The sequence below is a fragment of the Dasypus novemcinctus genome, chromosome 10 (genome assembly GCF_030445035.2).
Source record: "Dasypus novemcinctus isolate mDasNov1 chromosome 10, mDasNov1.1.hap2, whole genome shotgun sequence".
Taxonomy (NCBI): domain Eukaryota; kingdom Metazoa; phylum Chordata; class Mammalia; order Cingulata; family Dasypodidae; genus Dasypus; species Dasypus novemcinctus.
In genome coordinates this window covers 67,636,903-67,653,099 of record NC_080682.1, presented here as the reverse complement: position 1 = coordinate 67,653,099, position 16,197 = coordinate 67,636,903, and positions in this window count along the sequence as shown.

The following is a 16,197-nucleotide window of genomic DNA, read 5'->3' as shown; positions in this document are numbered from 1 at the left end:
TGGTGTGAAATGGTACAAAATTGTGGTTTTGATTTGTATTTCCCTAACAGATAGTGGTACTGAGCTTCTTTTCATGTGCTTTTTATCCATTTGAATATCCTCTTTGGAGAAACATCTATTCAAGTCTTTTGCTTATTTTTAAATTGAATTGTTTGTCTTTTTATTGTAGAATTGTAGGTTTTATTTATATATTCTGGTTATTAAACCCTTATGGGATATGTGGTTTCCAAATATTTTCTCACATCAAGTAGTTTGTCTTTTTACTTTGGTGACAAACTTTTTTTGATGCGCAAAATATATTCATTTTGATCAGGTCCCATTTACTATTTTTTTCTTTCATTGCTTGTGCTCTGGGTACAAATTCTAAGAAACCATTGCCCAATACAAGATCTCAAAGATGCTTGCCTATATTTTCTTCTAGAAGTTTTATAGTTCTGGTCCTTATATTTAGATCTTTGATTCATTTTGAGTTAATTTTTGTAAATGGTGTGAGATAAGTGTCCTCTCTCATTCTTTTGCACATGAATTCAAATTATTCCAGCACCATTTGTTGAAGAGACTATTCTTTCCTAATTGAGTGGACTTGGCAGCCGTGTCAATACTCAATTAGCCATAGATGTGAGGGTCTATTTCTGAACTCTCAATCTGATTCTATTCAAGAATATTTCTATTCTTGTTCCAATACCATGCTGTTTTGACCATTGTAGCTTTGTAATATGCTTTAAAGTCAGTAAGCATGAGTCCTCCATTCTTGTTCAAGATGTTTTTGGCTATTTGGTGATCCTTATCTTCCCAAATAAATTTGATAATCTGCTTTTCCATTTCTGCAAAGAAAGCTCTTGAAATTTTGATTGGGATTGCATTGAATCTGTAAATCATTCAATCTAGAACTGACATCTTAATGATATTTTGTCTTCTGGTTCATGAACATGGAATAGTCTTCCATTTATTTAGTTTTCTAAAAAAATGTCTTTTTAGCTATGTTTTGTAGTTTTCTGTATACAAGTCCTTTATTTCCTTGGTTAAACTTACTCCTAGATATTTGATTCTCTTTTATTTGCTATAGTAAATGATTTTTTCCCCTTGATTTCCTCTTCATCTTGCTCATTATTAGTGCATTGAAACAGTACTGATTTTTTTCATATTGATCTAGTATCCCACCACTTTGCTAAATTAGTTTATTAGCTCTGATAACTTTGCTGTAGATTTTTCAGGACTTTCTAATTGTAAGATCATGTCACCTGGAAATAAGGTTTTACTTCTTCCTTTCCAATTTGTATACATTTTATTTCTTTTTCTTGCCTAATTGCTCTAGCTAGAACTTCCAGTACAGTATTGTCTAACAGTGGTGACTGTGGGCATCCTTGTCTTGTTTCAGATTTTAGAGGGAAAACTTTCAGACTTTCTCCATTGAGTACAATTTTAGCTGAGTGTTTTTCATATATGCCCTTTATCATGTTGAAGAAGTTTCCTTTTATTCCTATTTCAAGAGTTTTTATCAAGAAAGGGTACTGCTGAACATATTCATTAGTCAATACATGTTTCCTTGTCTGGAACTCTCATCTGGGACTTTCTTGAGGCAAATAAGTCAGTCACTAGTGGAAATGAGAGTTCTGGATGTCCTCCTTCAATGACTTCTTCTCCTTTAGAATACCCTCTGCATATTCTTTTTGTTCCTGGAAGTGCAGCCAAGATGTGTAGCCCAATTTCCTGTGATGTTTACTTTTTAAGTGATGGTGGCTCATTGAATATACAAATGAATGAGATATTTATTTCTGTATCTGTGAAATTTTCCATTTATATTACTCCCCAAGAAAGATGTAAACAATCTGTTGTCTAATCATGTGTCTCAATTTGAGGTCACCATATCTAGAAGATGCTTTCTCCAGTAGGCTTAAGTATCAAATGGAAATAGATTCCTGCTACTTCTGCCCTTTTCCTGACTCTATTTGAAGAAAGTCTATAATTCCAATCTGTTCTTATTCATGATTTCCAGACTTATCTCTGTGTTAATTATGAAAGATGACATCACTTGATATATGATATTGTAAATGTGTTTAATATTAATTAATATGAATTTTCCTGTGTCAGGGTGTTAATGTTAAGATTGTCAAAAAGCCTTTATTTATTCTGTTGACCCCATTAAATGATGGCCAGGAAAGTGTGTAAGAATTTCTATATTGGCAACCTGAGCCAGGAATGGTGGTAAATTTCATTATTTGCATCACTCACATTGACACTTAAACATTTATTGACTTTGTTAAATAAAGAAATCCAATTTTTATCCCAAATTTTAGCAAGATTTTTAACTCCACATATACAGGCTTGTCCTTGGAAATAAAAACATAAAATAAAATAAATATGGGGAATAGTACTTGCCTAGCATTGTCTTTTTGATGCTGGAATGACAGTCACACTCAGAAAATTTGTACTGATAGAGTTGGAAACTGGCTAAAATGTTATCAAATTTTTTTCAGGGCAGTATTTCCCAGAATTTCAGCCTGGAACAACCTAAGCACAATTCCCTAAACTGCAACTTTTTAAGACCTACCAAAAACATATGAACCAGAATATCTAGAAGAGATTATGGGGGAAAACACATGTTTTGACAATGTCCTTTGGAAAGATTCTACACACAGGGTTAAAAAACACTTTCCAGGTTATATTATACTTTGCGAGTCATACAAGCAAGTTACCTAAATGTCCAGATAAAGCTAATAGAAGTGGAAATGCTTTGCTTGAAAAGGTTGCAGATTCCAGAATATCATCTACTCAGCTCCCTCCCTCAGTCCCTGGCACCCACTTCAAGCCCCTAAAGCTCTTTGGAGTACAGGTGGTGAAGCAGCAACCATTTCCCTCATTCTTTCTACAAATCTTTATTACAACTACCATGAGATGGGCACTGTTTGAGAAACTGGAAATAGTAAAATGAAATAAACAGACATAGTCTAGTAATTTTTTGTTTTCTTTTGTATTGTTTTAGCTAAACTATCAGATGGTGATTAGAGCTATTAAAAGCAAATCGGGAAAGAGATTAGGGAATTTTGAAAATTGAGGGTTTCATCCCCAAAAGGAGAAAATGTGGAATTTCTCTTCTGAATGCTTTGATTTTCTCAATTAATTAAGGAAACAAGTTCATAGCTGATAATGAAGGGTGAGGGGAGGAATTGCTGGTGATTGAGATGAGAAAATTTGAGAGTCTACTAGAGAAACAGGAAACAGAAAAAGGAAAAAGCATATGGTCACTGGGCAGCATTAATACGTTTGATGTTAGTAATAATAAATTTAAGTACAGTTGGCATTTTTTCAAGGCATGTGCAGCTACAGTGTTGTAGGCTTAGAATAAAAAATGTGTTGGATTTTACTAGAGCTAACATCTTGTCAGGGAAGTACAAATATGTAAGAAAAGAAAATGAGAATTTAGAATGAAATGCAAGGGGACAATTAAAAGAATGTGGAATTTTAATCGAGGAATAAGGCTGAGAAATATGTGCATTGTAAGCTTGTGAACAGGTTTGTAAGCATAGGTGTTCCTGAAATACATTATATTTTTGTAAAATGAGTAATTCAAGTATTTTTTGTAAAAGTTGTGTGCAGATATTTTATCATAAGAAGTTATGGCAGTGACAGGCATTAATTAATTGGTATCTGTAAATCCTGCTTTCAAATGAATGACACTGCATTATTTGTCAAGAAAAATATTTCCACTACCCAACCACCATTCACACTGCTGAATTACTGGTCTAAATAAAATTTACAACTAAAAGAACAAACAAACAAAACAAAATAAAAAGAAATTTGGAAGACCTGACATAATTAACTGTGGGGAATGCCAAAGCATTGATCATAAATGCAGGCCTTGAATAGCCATTGAGTAAAATGACTTGGAAAGAAAAAAAATAGCACAAAGTGAATACCTGCTATATTGTAGCCACCTTACTAGCTAGGACCTTACATGTATTTTTTGAATTAGAGTGGAATTTGATCCATCTGTGTCTTGGTGGGCCCTAGTGGTACTGAGAGAAGTGGATATAAACCAAATAATGGATATACAAATGCTGGCTTCAATAAATTTACAGTTTTGACTAACTCAGTTAAATCTTATAATCTCATCTTCTGAAGTTATTAGACAACAGAGTCATCAAAACAGACTAAATTAAATTGAGTTATACAACAATTCATTAACCTAGCAGTATATGGCTTTACCAATCAGGTACTATGTTATGTTACAAAATCTTGAGCTGAGATGATGCATGAAGGAAGGATACAGTAGGGGCAAAATCATTGTGGTTAGGTGATATATAGTACATAAATATGATCAGTGTATCAGCTGGACTCAAAATGTTATGATGTCTTCTCCATCCTCAGCAGAAAGTCCCAGGTGAAAGTTTTCATATCAAGAGTACAGTTAAATAAATGAAAAATTGGCTGTACTCTATTTTGCCATCTGCATTTCTTTTGAACCTTAAATCAAAGATCTTATAATACAGTTACTTTTGAAGTGCTTCAGATAGAAGGGATATCAAATAAAATGAGTATCTGGATATTAAATGCTGATGATGAAGGTCAAAACCTAGATGGATTTAATTTGTTGGATTCTGACATTAAAATTTCAATCGGCAACGTATTGTTTTCATGTTGGTGTTTTGTCCCTGATAACGTAATTTAGACAGACCTTTCTAGGTCTGGTTTACTGTTCTCCCAGAGTGAGAGGCAAATGTGATAAACTTGATGGTAAAATTCAAAGGGCTGATGAATTCTATCAAATAATGCCAGCATGCCTCTAATTTTCACATCCATTAGTTGCATACGTTTTTTGAAATAATTGTTTTACTGATTATTCCATTTTGCTGCCAAAAGTAAGTTCTGGAAAAATATACCCTTGGCTTCTATTTTATCCTTAGCATTTCTTATAGTTGAGAGAAGTATGTTTTCTTTGTGATTTGAAAAATATGCTCCTGATGATGTGTTTGAGATTGTCAGTAGAAGGATTTTTTCTTAGTTTGTTTTCTGGAGAATAGAAGATAAAGCTGTATTTTGAAGACCAAAGGTCACTACTGAAAACAAAAATCCCCAATACTAACTGACATTTTTACCAAACTCTGTATTTATGGAAAGTTAAAATAATGAATAGCATAGAAGAGGTGACATGAGAAGGAAGTAACTATAGGTGTTTATAACAAAATGTACCTAGTTTTCCAAGCAAGGAAGTACAGGTTTAGGAGAAAAGAAAAACAGGTTGATGAAAATTTCTTCAACTTATAAAGTTAAATTGTTTTATAATGGAAAATATGTTCTAGATATTAAGTAACCCCACTCCCAAATAAACATTGATTAAGCACACCCAACTTGATTTGACTGAACCAGTAGAGGGGTTTGGGCATCTAATTATGCTTGATTTTAGTGTGAAAATTTAAAAAAAATTCCCCAAATATGTAATTGTAAATTTGACTACTACTTGTCTGTCTTTGGTAAGAAAAAAAAAATTCCTTTCATTATATAGCAACAGGAAAAATATGCTCTTGAAAAATAATCTTAGTATTTGATGCCACAATATTTTATTATAAATGTGTTCAAATGTGGAATGTAATTTCTCTCTGTTTCTATAGTATCTATATCCAGGTAATGAGCCTAAATTAAGGAGTTTACAGGAAAACATTCTCATTGTCACTTTTAATTTAAGTTTCTTGAATACAAAACAAAGAAATTAATTTTACAAATCAGTAGCTAAAATGTCCAGTCCTGAGTGTTAACTGGTAGAAAAAGGGGATTATAGGTAAATGATGCCTCTGAGTAGATAAGAGATGATTTTATATATTTGGAAACAAACCTATTGCACAGGTATTCCAAAGAGCCATAGTCAACTCATTTGCATTAACTGGAACAAATGGAGTACTGATTAAAATTAGGAACATTTATGATATTAAGTGGTTCAGAAGAGAAGGTGTGTCTTTGATGCTCAATAGCTTTTAAATGGTAAAGTCCTACTTATCTGTCATGAAAATAATTAGAAAATGGGAGGAAATACTTGGATTACATAATAGAATTACCCTAGAACCCAGCAATCCCACTTCTTGAGTATACACTCAAAAGAATCGAGAGCAGGTCTTGATATTTTTGCACTACTGTTCATAGTGACATTATTCAAAATTGCCAAATAATGGAAACAATCCAAGTGTATACCAATAAATGAATGAATAAACAAAATGTGAGATATACATATAATAGAATATTATTTTGCCATAAAAAGAATGAAATTGGATACATGCTACAAGATAGGTGAACTTTCTAGACATTATGCTGAGTGAAATAAGCCAGACACAAAAGGACATTTATTGTATGAAATAATTAGAATATGAAAATTCACAGTCAGAAATTAGAACACATATTACCAGGAGCTGGGGTGGAGGTGGGAATGGGGTGTTAATGCTTATGTGGTACAGAGCTTCTGTTTGTGGTGATGGAAATGTTTTAGTAATAGGTGGTGCTAATTAGTACAATATTGTAAGTGTAATTGCACCGCTGAATTTTATTTCTGAAAGTGGTTAAAATGGTAACATTTTTGCTGTATTTATTACCAGAATAAAAGTGAAAAAAAACAAGAATATAATAAAAATATTATATTTTTATATATTATATTTTTATATAATAAAAGTGAAATCTACTGTAAACTATGGACTATATAATATTGCTTTATCAATTGGGACAAAGGTCCCATGCTACTATAAAATATTAATAATAAGGTAAACTGTAACATGTGTGGGGAGTACATGGGAGCTCTGGACAGTCTGTATGATTTTTCTTTAAATATACAATTTTTTTTGATTAAAAAACTGAAGGAAAAAAGAGCAGGGAAATCTGTTGCCATGAGCATGCCATACTAGTAAATTTGTCAGAAAGGACTGTTGCCAAAATAAATGATGCCAATGTCAAAATATATACTTCTTTAATGTGTAATACCATTAGAAGGTGGTATGAGAAATAAAATCACCAGCAGGTTTTTGTCTGGGTAATATGGTTTTCCTATTCAGAAAGGCACCTTTCTAGTTGAAGTGCCATTGCTTTATTAAGGCCACACTGACTTAAAGGGATGATGGGATTCCAAAGATTTGTCAGTTTGGGGAATATGGGGAACCACTGATTCCAGGATTTCTGTCCCCTCTTGACTTACTGATAACTGCCTTCTTGTCTCAAATCCATCCAGTGAGTGATATAATACACAGTCCAAGATGCTCTGTCACCAAGGGAAATTAGTCACTGCATCCTGACAGAACAAGACACGGCAAGTAAACAAGAAACCAGATATTAATTTTACTCTAATTTGATTTAGCAAATATTTACTGATTACTTACTTCTTATCAAGCCCTATACTCATCTCCTGGGATAAAGAAAAGAATAAGACATGGTTCTGCCTTCAAGAAGCTATATTGTGGTTTGTAATACCTGATAGGCAAATAAATAAAACATAGCACAATATGATGAGTAAAATTAGAAGGAAGACAATATTCTAAGTCAGGGAGAGTATTTGAACATGTGTTTAGGAGAGTAGATTCAGGACAGTTCACTAGAACAGATTTTATCTGATCTGGAGTTTGAAAGAAAAATAAATGTATTCTGGGAAAAAAGGGAAAAGCACATGTAAAGGTAAGAAACATTTGAAAAGGCATTTTCTATAAACCGCTACTACTTAGATTTTTGATATAAGAAATAAGAGAGAAGGTAGAATCTAGGATGGCTCAGAATTCAGATTTTGACCTGCATATAATAGTGTTTTCTATAAAGATAAGGTATATAGGAGTCAGGGTGGTGTCTGGAAGGGCACAAAATGTTGAACTCTGTTTTTTTGTTTAAACAAACAAACAAAAGGAAATGAGACTTCTGGGAAGATGATATTGGAATACTAGACAGGATTCTACTCTCACAAAAACAATGGGGAAAGAGCAAAAAGCTGTTCATTGGACCCATTTTAGGGCTCTGCAGACCAGAAGAGTGCTGCACATCCCCTGTGAGGTCAAGGGGCAGAGGGATGAAGAAACTGAAATGATAAATGTGAGTTACTAGCCATAGCTAGGAATGACACCCATTTCCCACTCTTGAGGAGAATAGCCTGGATAAATCCCATGGCTTTTATTGCCTCCATCTGAGAGGGAATATATGTCTTACTCCTTGGGAAGAGGGAAGGTGTGGAATAGGATGGGGAGTGGTTTCTCTTCAATGAATTTGGCCAGGAGAGCTTGCTTTGACTCTTGGCTCCGGCCAGACCAAAATCATGGACTAGTGGAGATTGAAAGTGTTATCTCAATGGAAAGGTTAGCCAATGAATGCCATCTGCTGGCTATCTGGGAAACTGCAAGGAGAAAAAAAAAAACTTTTCTCAGTTTCCTTACTTAGGTCTGCATGTCATTAGTGAGTCCTTGGCCTCATTTTGATAACTGAAGCTGGGAAATTTTAAAGATTTAGATAAGTTGAATCAAAAATCAAAGAAGTACCATGGAACAAAATCCTAGGCAAGATAGAGAAATTGACCATCATAGTATATTTACCAACATATTCAGGTGTATTGACATCAGCAAAAAAATTTAAGTCATCCTAAAAATGGAAGATACGGCCTAGACAAAGGAACTAATGAAAAATTCTGATGAGATACAGGATTTAAGATAACTAATGAAAGATACTCACACAAATCTCCTAATTTAATTCAAAGAGTTGAAAGAAAATATGAATTCAGAGACAGAATATTAAGAAGAAACTGGGTGAATATAAAGAACAGAAAGCCTGCAAAGGAAAGTAACAGAGCTTAAGGGAATGAAAGACAATGAGTCACAACAAAAATATATTAGATGCATATAACATCATAGTTGAATTAATGGGGGAAAGAATTAGTGAAATTAAGGATAGAATATCATAACTTGAAAAGACAGGAGAATGGAAAAAAAAGGAATAGTGCATCAGGGAATTGAATGACAATGTGAAATGCACAAACATACATGTTGCTGGTGTCCCAGAAAGGGAAGAGAATGGAAAAAGGCCAGAAAAAATACTTGAGAAAATAATGACCAAAAACTTCCCAACTCTTAATGGAAGGCATAAATATCTATATTTAAGAAGGTCAAGATAATACAGCTGAATAAATCTACTCTGAGACACCTCCTATTCAGAATGAAAAATGTTAGAGATAAAGAAAGAATTTTGAAAGCCACAAGAGAAAAGAAAGGCATCACATACATCAGAACCTCAATAAGATCAAGTGTCAATCCCTTTTCAGAAACTCTGGATGGGTAAAGAAAGTGGTATGATGAACTTAAGGTACTGAAAGAGAAAAACTTCCAGCCAAAAATTCTTTTTCTGACAAAACTGTCCTTCAAAAATGAGGGTGAGTTTAAAGTCTTAACAAAAATAAACAAAGGCTGAGAAAGTATGTTACCGAAAGGCCAGAATTACAAGAGATACTAAAGGGATTGCTAAACTTGAAAGGAAAAAAAAAAAGGTGGGGCTGAGGGATTTGGAGATGATTGTAGAAATGAATAGTTTAGTAAGAATGACTTAAAGGATTAAAAGACACACAATAGGACGGTATGACAATGGAAAGCAAAGAGATATAATAGGTGAAGTAAGTAATGCCTTTACAGTAATAACATTGAATGTTAATGGATTTAATTCCACAATCAAAATCATAGATTGACAGAATGGATTAAAAAAAAAAATTAAGCCATCTATAAGCTGTCCACAAGAGACTCATCCCAGACCTAGGGATTCAACCAGATAGGAAAAAGATGTTCCACTCAAATAATAACAAAAAATGATCTGGAGTAGTGATACCAACACTGGACAAAATAGATTTTAAAAGCAAAACTGTTATAAGTGAAGAAGAAAGTAATTATATATTAATAAAAGGAGCAATTCACCAAGAATAAATAACTATAGTAAATATTTATACACTTAACTTGGGAGTCCCAAGATACATGAAGCACACACTGGCAAAACTGAAGGGAGAATCATGTGTTTCTACCACAATTGTTGGAGATTTCAATACACAACTCTCAGTACTGGATAGAACATGAGTACAGGGAATAAATAAGGAAAGAGAGATCTTGAACACTCTGATGCAGAGTAGCAGAACATACATTATTTTCAAGTACTCTTGGATCCTTCTCCACAAAACACCATAAGTTGGGTAATAAGATAGGTCTCAACAAATTTTAAAATTTTGAAATTATACAAAACACTTTTCCAGATCATAATGGAATGGAGCTGGAAATCAATAACAGATGGAAAAAGGGAAAATTCACAAATATAGAGAGATTAAACATGCTCTTAAATAATCAGTGGATCGAAGAAAAATTGCAAGAGAATTCAGTAAATATCTTGAGAAGAATGAAAAGAATGTAACATATCAAAATGTATGGTATACAACAAAGGCAGTAATGACAGGGAAATTTATAGTCCTCAATGATTACATAAAAAAAGAAGAAAGAGTTAAAATTGAAGACCTAACTGCACACCTGGAGGACCTAGAACAGGAATATCAAGCTAATTTCAAACCAAACTGAAGAAAAGAATTAATAAAATCAGAGAAAAAATAAATGAAAGTGAGAACAACAAGAAAAAGCTATAGATAGAATCAAAACCAAAATTTGGTTCCCCAAGAACACACACAAAAAAAGGACAAACCCTTAGCTAAACTGAACAAATAAAGAGAGAGAGAGAGAGAGAGAGAGAGAGAGAGAGAGAGAGAGAGAGAAGATACAAAAAACAACAACAACAACAACAAGAAATGAGAGGGGGGGATATTATCACTGACCTTGCAGAAATAAGAGAAATCATAAGATGATACTATGAACAAAAATATGCAAACAATGTAGACAATATAGATAAAATGAAAAATTCCTGGAAACACATTAGCAACATACACTGACCCTAGAAGTTATAGAAAATCTTGACAAAACATTTCATAAATAAAGCAATTGAAACAGTCATCAAAAACCTCCTAAAGATGAAAACCCCAGGACCAAATGGCTCCCCAGGTAAATTCTATCGATCATTCAAAGACACCCTAATGCCAACCTTGCTCTTTCTCTTCTAAAACACTTGAACAGGAAAGAGTGCTAACAAATTCATTCTATTAGACCAGCATCACACTAAAGCAAAAACCAGGTTAATAAACCACAAAGAAAGAATATTACAGAGCGATTTCTCTAATGAACATAAATGCAAAAATTCTCAACACAATACATGCAAATTGAATCCAAAAGCTCATTAAAAGAATTGTATACCAAAATCAAGTAGGTTTTATCCCAGGTATGCAAGGGTGGTTCAATGCAAGAATACTGACTAGTGTAATAAACCACAATAATAAATTGAAGAAGAAAAATGGCATGATCCTCTCCACTGATGAAGAAAAAGCACCTGACAAAATACAATATCCTTTCTTGATAAAAACACTGCAAAAGGTAAAAATAGAAGGAAGCTTTCTCAACATGGTAAAGTGCATATATGAAAAACCCAAAGCTAGCATTGCACTAAATGGGGAAAGCCTAAAAGCTTTCCACTGAGATCAGGAACAAGACATGGATGTCCTCTGTCACCACTGTTGTGCAAGAAGTTCTAGAGAGAGCAATTAGGCAAGATCAAGAAATAAAAATCACCCAAATATGAAAGGAAGATTTAAATAGTCAGATTCACTGATTATTACTATTATTTCTCTATTTAGAAAATCCTGAAAAGTCCACAACAAAGCTAATAGAACTAGTAGAGGAAATCAGCAGTGTTGGGATTTAAGATTAGTACTGAGAAATCAGTAGTGTTTCTATACACTACTTATGAGCAATATGAGGCAAAAGCCAGAAAAAAACTCCATTTATAATAACAACTAAAAGAGTCAAATACTTCGAAACCAAGGACATAAAAGACCTGTTTTCAGAATGCTACCAAACATTGCTAAAAGAAACCAAAGAAGGCCTAAATAAATTGAAGGACATTCCTTGTTCATGGATTAGATGACTAAATATAGTTTAGATGTGAATTCTACCCAAACTGAGTTACAGATGCAATGCATTCCCAATTGAAATTCCAGCAGCCTTTTTCTTTGTAGGAATGGAAAAGCCAATTATCAAATGTATTTGGAAGGTTAAGCAGCCCTGAATAGCTTAAAATATTATTGAAAAAAAGAACAAAGTTGGAGGACAGTTATTTTCTGACTTTAAAGCATATTACTCAGTAAGATTGATAAAAACAGTATGGTACTGCCATAAAGACAGACAGATTTACCAATGGAACCACATCAAGAATTCAAAAACAGACCCTCACATCTACAGTCAAGTGATTTTTGGCAAAGGCATTCAAACCTACCCAGCGGGCCAGAATAGTCAATTCAACAAATGCTGCTGGGAAAACTGGTAATCCATATCCAAAAGAAAAAAAAAGGAACCCAATCTTACACCTTTTATAAAAAAATAACTCAAAATGGATCAAAGACCCAAAAAAAGCTACAAACATAAAATTTCTAGAAGGTGATATAGGGAAACATCTCCAAAATCTTGTGGTAGATAATAGTTCTTAAACTTTATATCTAAAGCATGAACAATGAAAAAAATAGATAAAATGGGACCTCATGAAAATGAAACACCTTTGTTATTCAAAAGTCTTTGCCATATAAGTACCGTGCGCTAACCGATTGCGCCACTGAATGTGATTTTTGTTACTTTTTATTTCTGTGTGGGCTCTTTTGCTTTGGTTTCGGTAAGCCTTCAATTTGGATGTTAGAAAGAATGAAAATCATTGTTTTGTTCTTGAGGGAAGTTCTTGATAGTGTTTCTTGTCAAAAAGTTGGCTTAGATATTGAAATTTGGTGCTTATAAGAGTTAAAAAAATGAATAGCATTGCTTCCATTAAAATTACAAGAGAAAAAAAAGTCTTTGTCAAAAAAGAAAAAAAGCATCCTACTCAATGAGAGAAAAATATTTGGAAACCATATATTTGACAAGGATTTTATATCCAGATTATATAAAGAGATCATATTTTAGCAACCCAATTAAACAGTGGGCAAAAGACTTGAATAGACATTTCTCCAAAGAGGAAATACAAGTGGCCAAAAAGCACATAAAAAAAGCTCAACCTCCCTAGATATTAAGGAAATGCAGATTAAAACTACAATGAACAATTTTATTAATCTAAAAAGAAAGACTCTGAACCCCTTAGCATTCCTTCCTCAGAGCTACATGAAATTGTTCTAAAACTTTTGAGATGATGAATGTACAACATTGTGAATATACTAAAAGCCATTGATTATACACTTTGGATAGAATAGCCAGAAAGAGCAGATATGCACAGAGGGGAAAGCATAGAGAGATTGAGATGTCAGGAATTTGTTCATTTGTTTGTATTTTTATTAATATTATTATTGAAATAATGAAAATGCTTTAATAGTGATTGAAGTGATAAATGCACAACTATGTGATTATAGCAAATACCATTGATTATATACTTTGGATGAATTGTATGCTTTATTAATATGTATCAATAAAATTGATTTGTTTGAAAAAACTACAGTGAGTTATCATTTCATACCTTATAAAATGGTCATTATTTCTAAAAAGATGGAAAACTAAAAGTGCTGAAATGATATGGAGAAACAGGAGCATGCCTTCACTGTTGGTGGGAATGTGGAATGGTGCAGCCTCTGTGGAAGACAGTTTGGCAACATCAAGAAACTGAATATACAACTGCAGTATGACCCAACAATACCTACTAGGAATATATTCAGAACTGAAAGCAAAGATGCAAGTTTACATTTGCACACCAATGTTCATAGCAGAATTATTCACAATTGCTAAAATAGGGAATCAGTCCAAATGTCCAATTACTGATGAATATATAAAATGTGGTATATACACACAGTAGAATACTACTCAGATGTAAGAAGAAATGAAATTTGGATGTCTATGACAACATGGATGAACCTAGAGGATATTATATTGGGTGAAATTAGCCAGACACAAAAGGACAAGTATTGTATGGTCTCACTAATATGAACTAAATACAATGAGTGAACTCACGGAGGTGAACTTTGGAGTATAGTTACTAGGAAATAGAATGTGGGTTAAGAATTGGAGCTGATGCTCAGTGCACATAGAATTTTTAATAAATATTTGTAGCAGAGCACTATCTCCCTTTAGAAAGATTCAAAGTTCCATGACGCTGGTTGCTAATATTACCCAAGCTGGATTAACCCATAAAATCAACTTTGCAGTGACCAAAGTTCAAGAGTCCTGCAGAACCTGAAGTGGTTAATGAAGTCTGGCAAAATGAACTTAAAAACATGTTTACACAATGCCAGACCCGAATAATTCAGATACAGTGGGTGTCTTTTTTTTTTTTTGTATCTTAAAAAAATTTATTGAAGTATATCACTCATACATAAACATAAATAAATAATAAGTGTTTAGTAATAGTTTTGAGCTTACAAAACACATGTAACATCATACAGGGCTCTCATACCATACCCTATCACCCATACCTTGCATTCTTATGAAACATTTTAAATTTGGGATTAAAGAACATCCTCAAAATATTATTCCTAAACAAAGCATCTTATGTTTGGTGTATTTTCTCCAAACCCACCCTATTATTATTATTATATCATTTATATAGGAATATACATAAACAATAAGTATATAGTAAATGTTATGAACTTACAAAGCAAACAAGCATAACATTGTACAGGGATTATACAGAGATCCCATACATCAACCCACCACCAACACCTTGCATTGTTGTGAGACATTTGTTACAAATTATGAAAGAATATCATCAAACTCTTATTACTAACTTTAGTTCTTATCTTACATTTGGTGTATTTTCCCCCCAACCCACCCAATTATTATTTGTTAAATAATTTTTATGACAGAAGTTGTACACTTACAAAACAATCATGTACATGTGCAGAATTCCCATACAACACCTCTCTATCAACATGCCATACCATGGTGGAACATTTGTTACAGTTTATGAGATAATATCATCAGACTATTACCAGGTCCATAGCATACATCTGGCACACTTTTTCCATACTCCCCCATTATTGACACAGTGCATCTTTGGCATAGATGCCTGAATATCACATTATTTCTTTTAACCACATTCCATAGGTCAATACAGTTGTATTTTTCTCATGTTTCTCAACATTCTGCCACACTGCAATATAGATGTGCATCTGCTCTGGCTCACAAAGGACACACTTGCCCACCACCCTGCAAAAGTGATGTACACTAGCTCTAGCTCACAAAGGATACTCAAAATTTGCATCTACCACTGGGTTTACTGTGTTATTCACTCCCTAGATTATTCTCTAGCTTTCTTTCCATTAACATTAACATCCTTAGTCTACCCTCTTCAGCCACATTCCCATTTATAAACAGCTGTTACTCTCTATAATGAGTTACCATCAACTCTATACATATCCTCACTTTTACAGTAAAATTAATTAAAGCTTCTACCTGTATTAAACAGCCTTAGTACATCTTAGTCCTCTTATCTCCTTTAAGAATCTACCATCTACTACCAGGTTTTGAAGGTATTTTCCCACATTTTCTTCTAGAAGCTTTATGGTTCTTGCTTTTTAAAAATAAAGTTTATTTATTTACTTATTTCTCTCCCCTCCCCCCCACCCCAGTTGTCTGTTCTCTGTGTCTATTTGCTGCATGTTCTTCTTTGTCTGCTTCTGTTGTTGTCAGTGGCATGGGAATCTGTGTCTCTTTTTGTTGCATCATCTTGCTGTGTCAGCTCTCCGTGTGGGCGGCGCCATTCTTAGGCAGGCTGCACTTTCTTTTGCACTGGGCGGCTCTCCTTATGGGGCACACTCCTTGTGCATGGGGCTCCCCTATCGGGGGACACCCCTGCGTGGCACGACACTTCTTGCCGCATCAGCACTGCGCATGGGCCAGCTCCACATGGGTCAAGGAGGCCCGGGGTTTGAATCACGGACCTCCTATGTGGTAGACAGACTCCCTAACCACTGGGCCAAGTCTGCTTCCTGATTCTTGCTTTTATATTTAGGTTTTTTGGTCCATTTTGAGTTAATTTTTATATAAGGTGTGAGATACAGGTCTTCTTTCCTTCTTTTGGCTATGGATATCCAGTTCTCCCAGCATCATTTGTTGAATGGACTGTTCTGCTCAAGCTGGGTGGGTTTGACAGGCT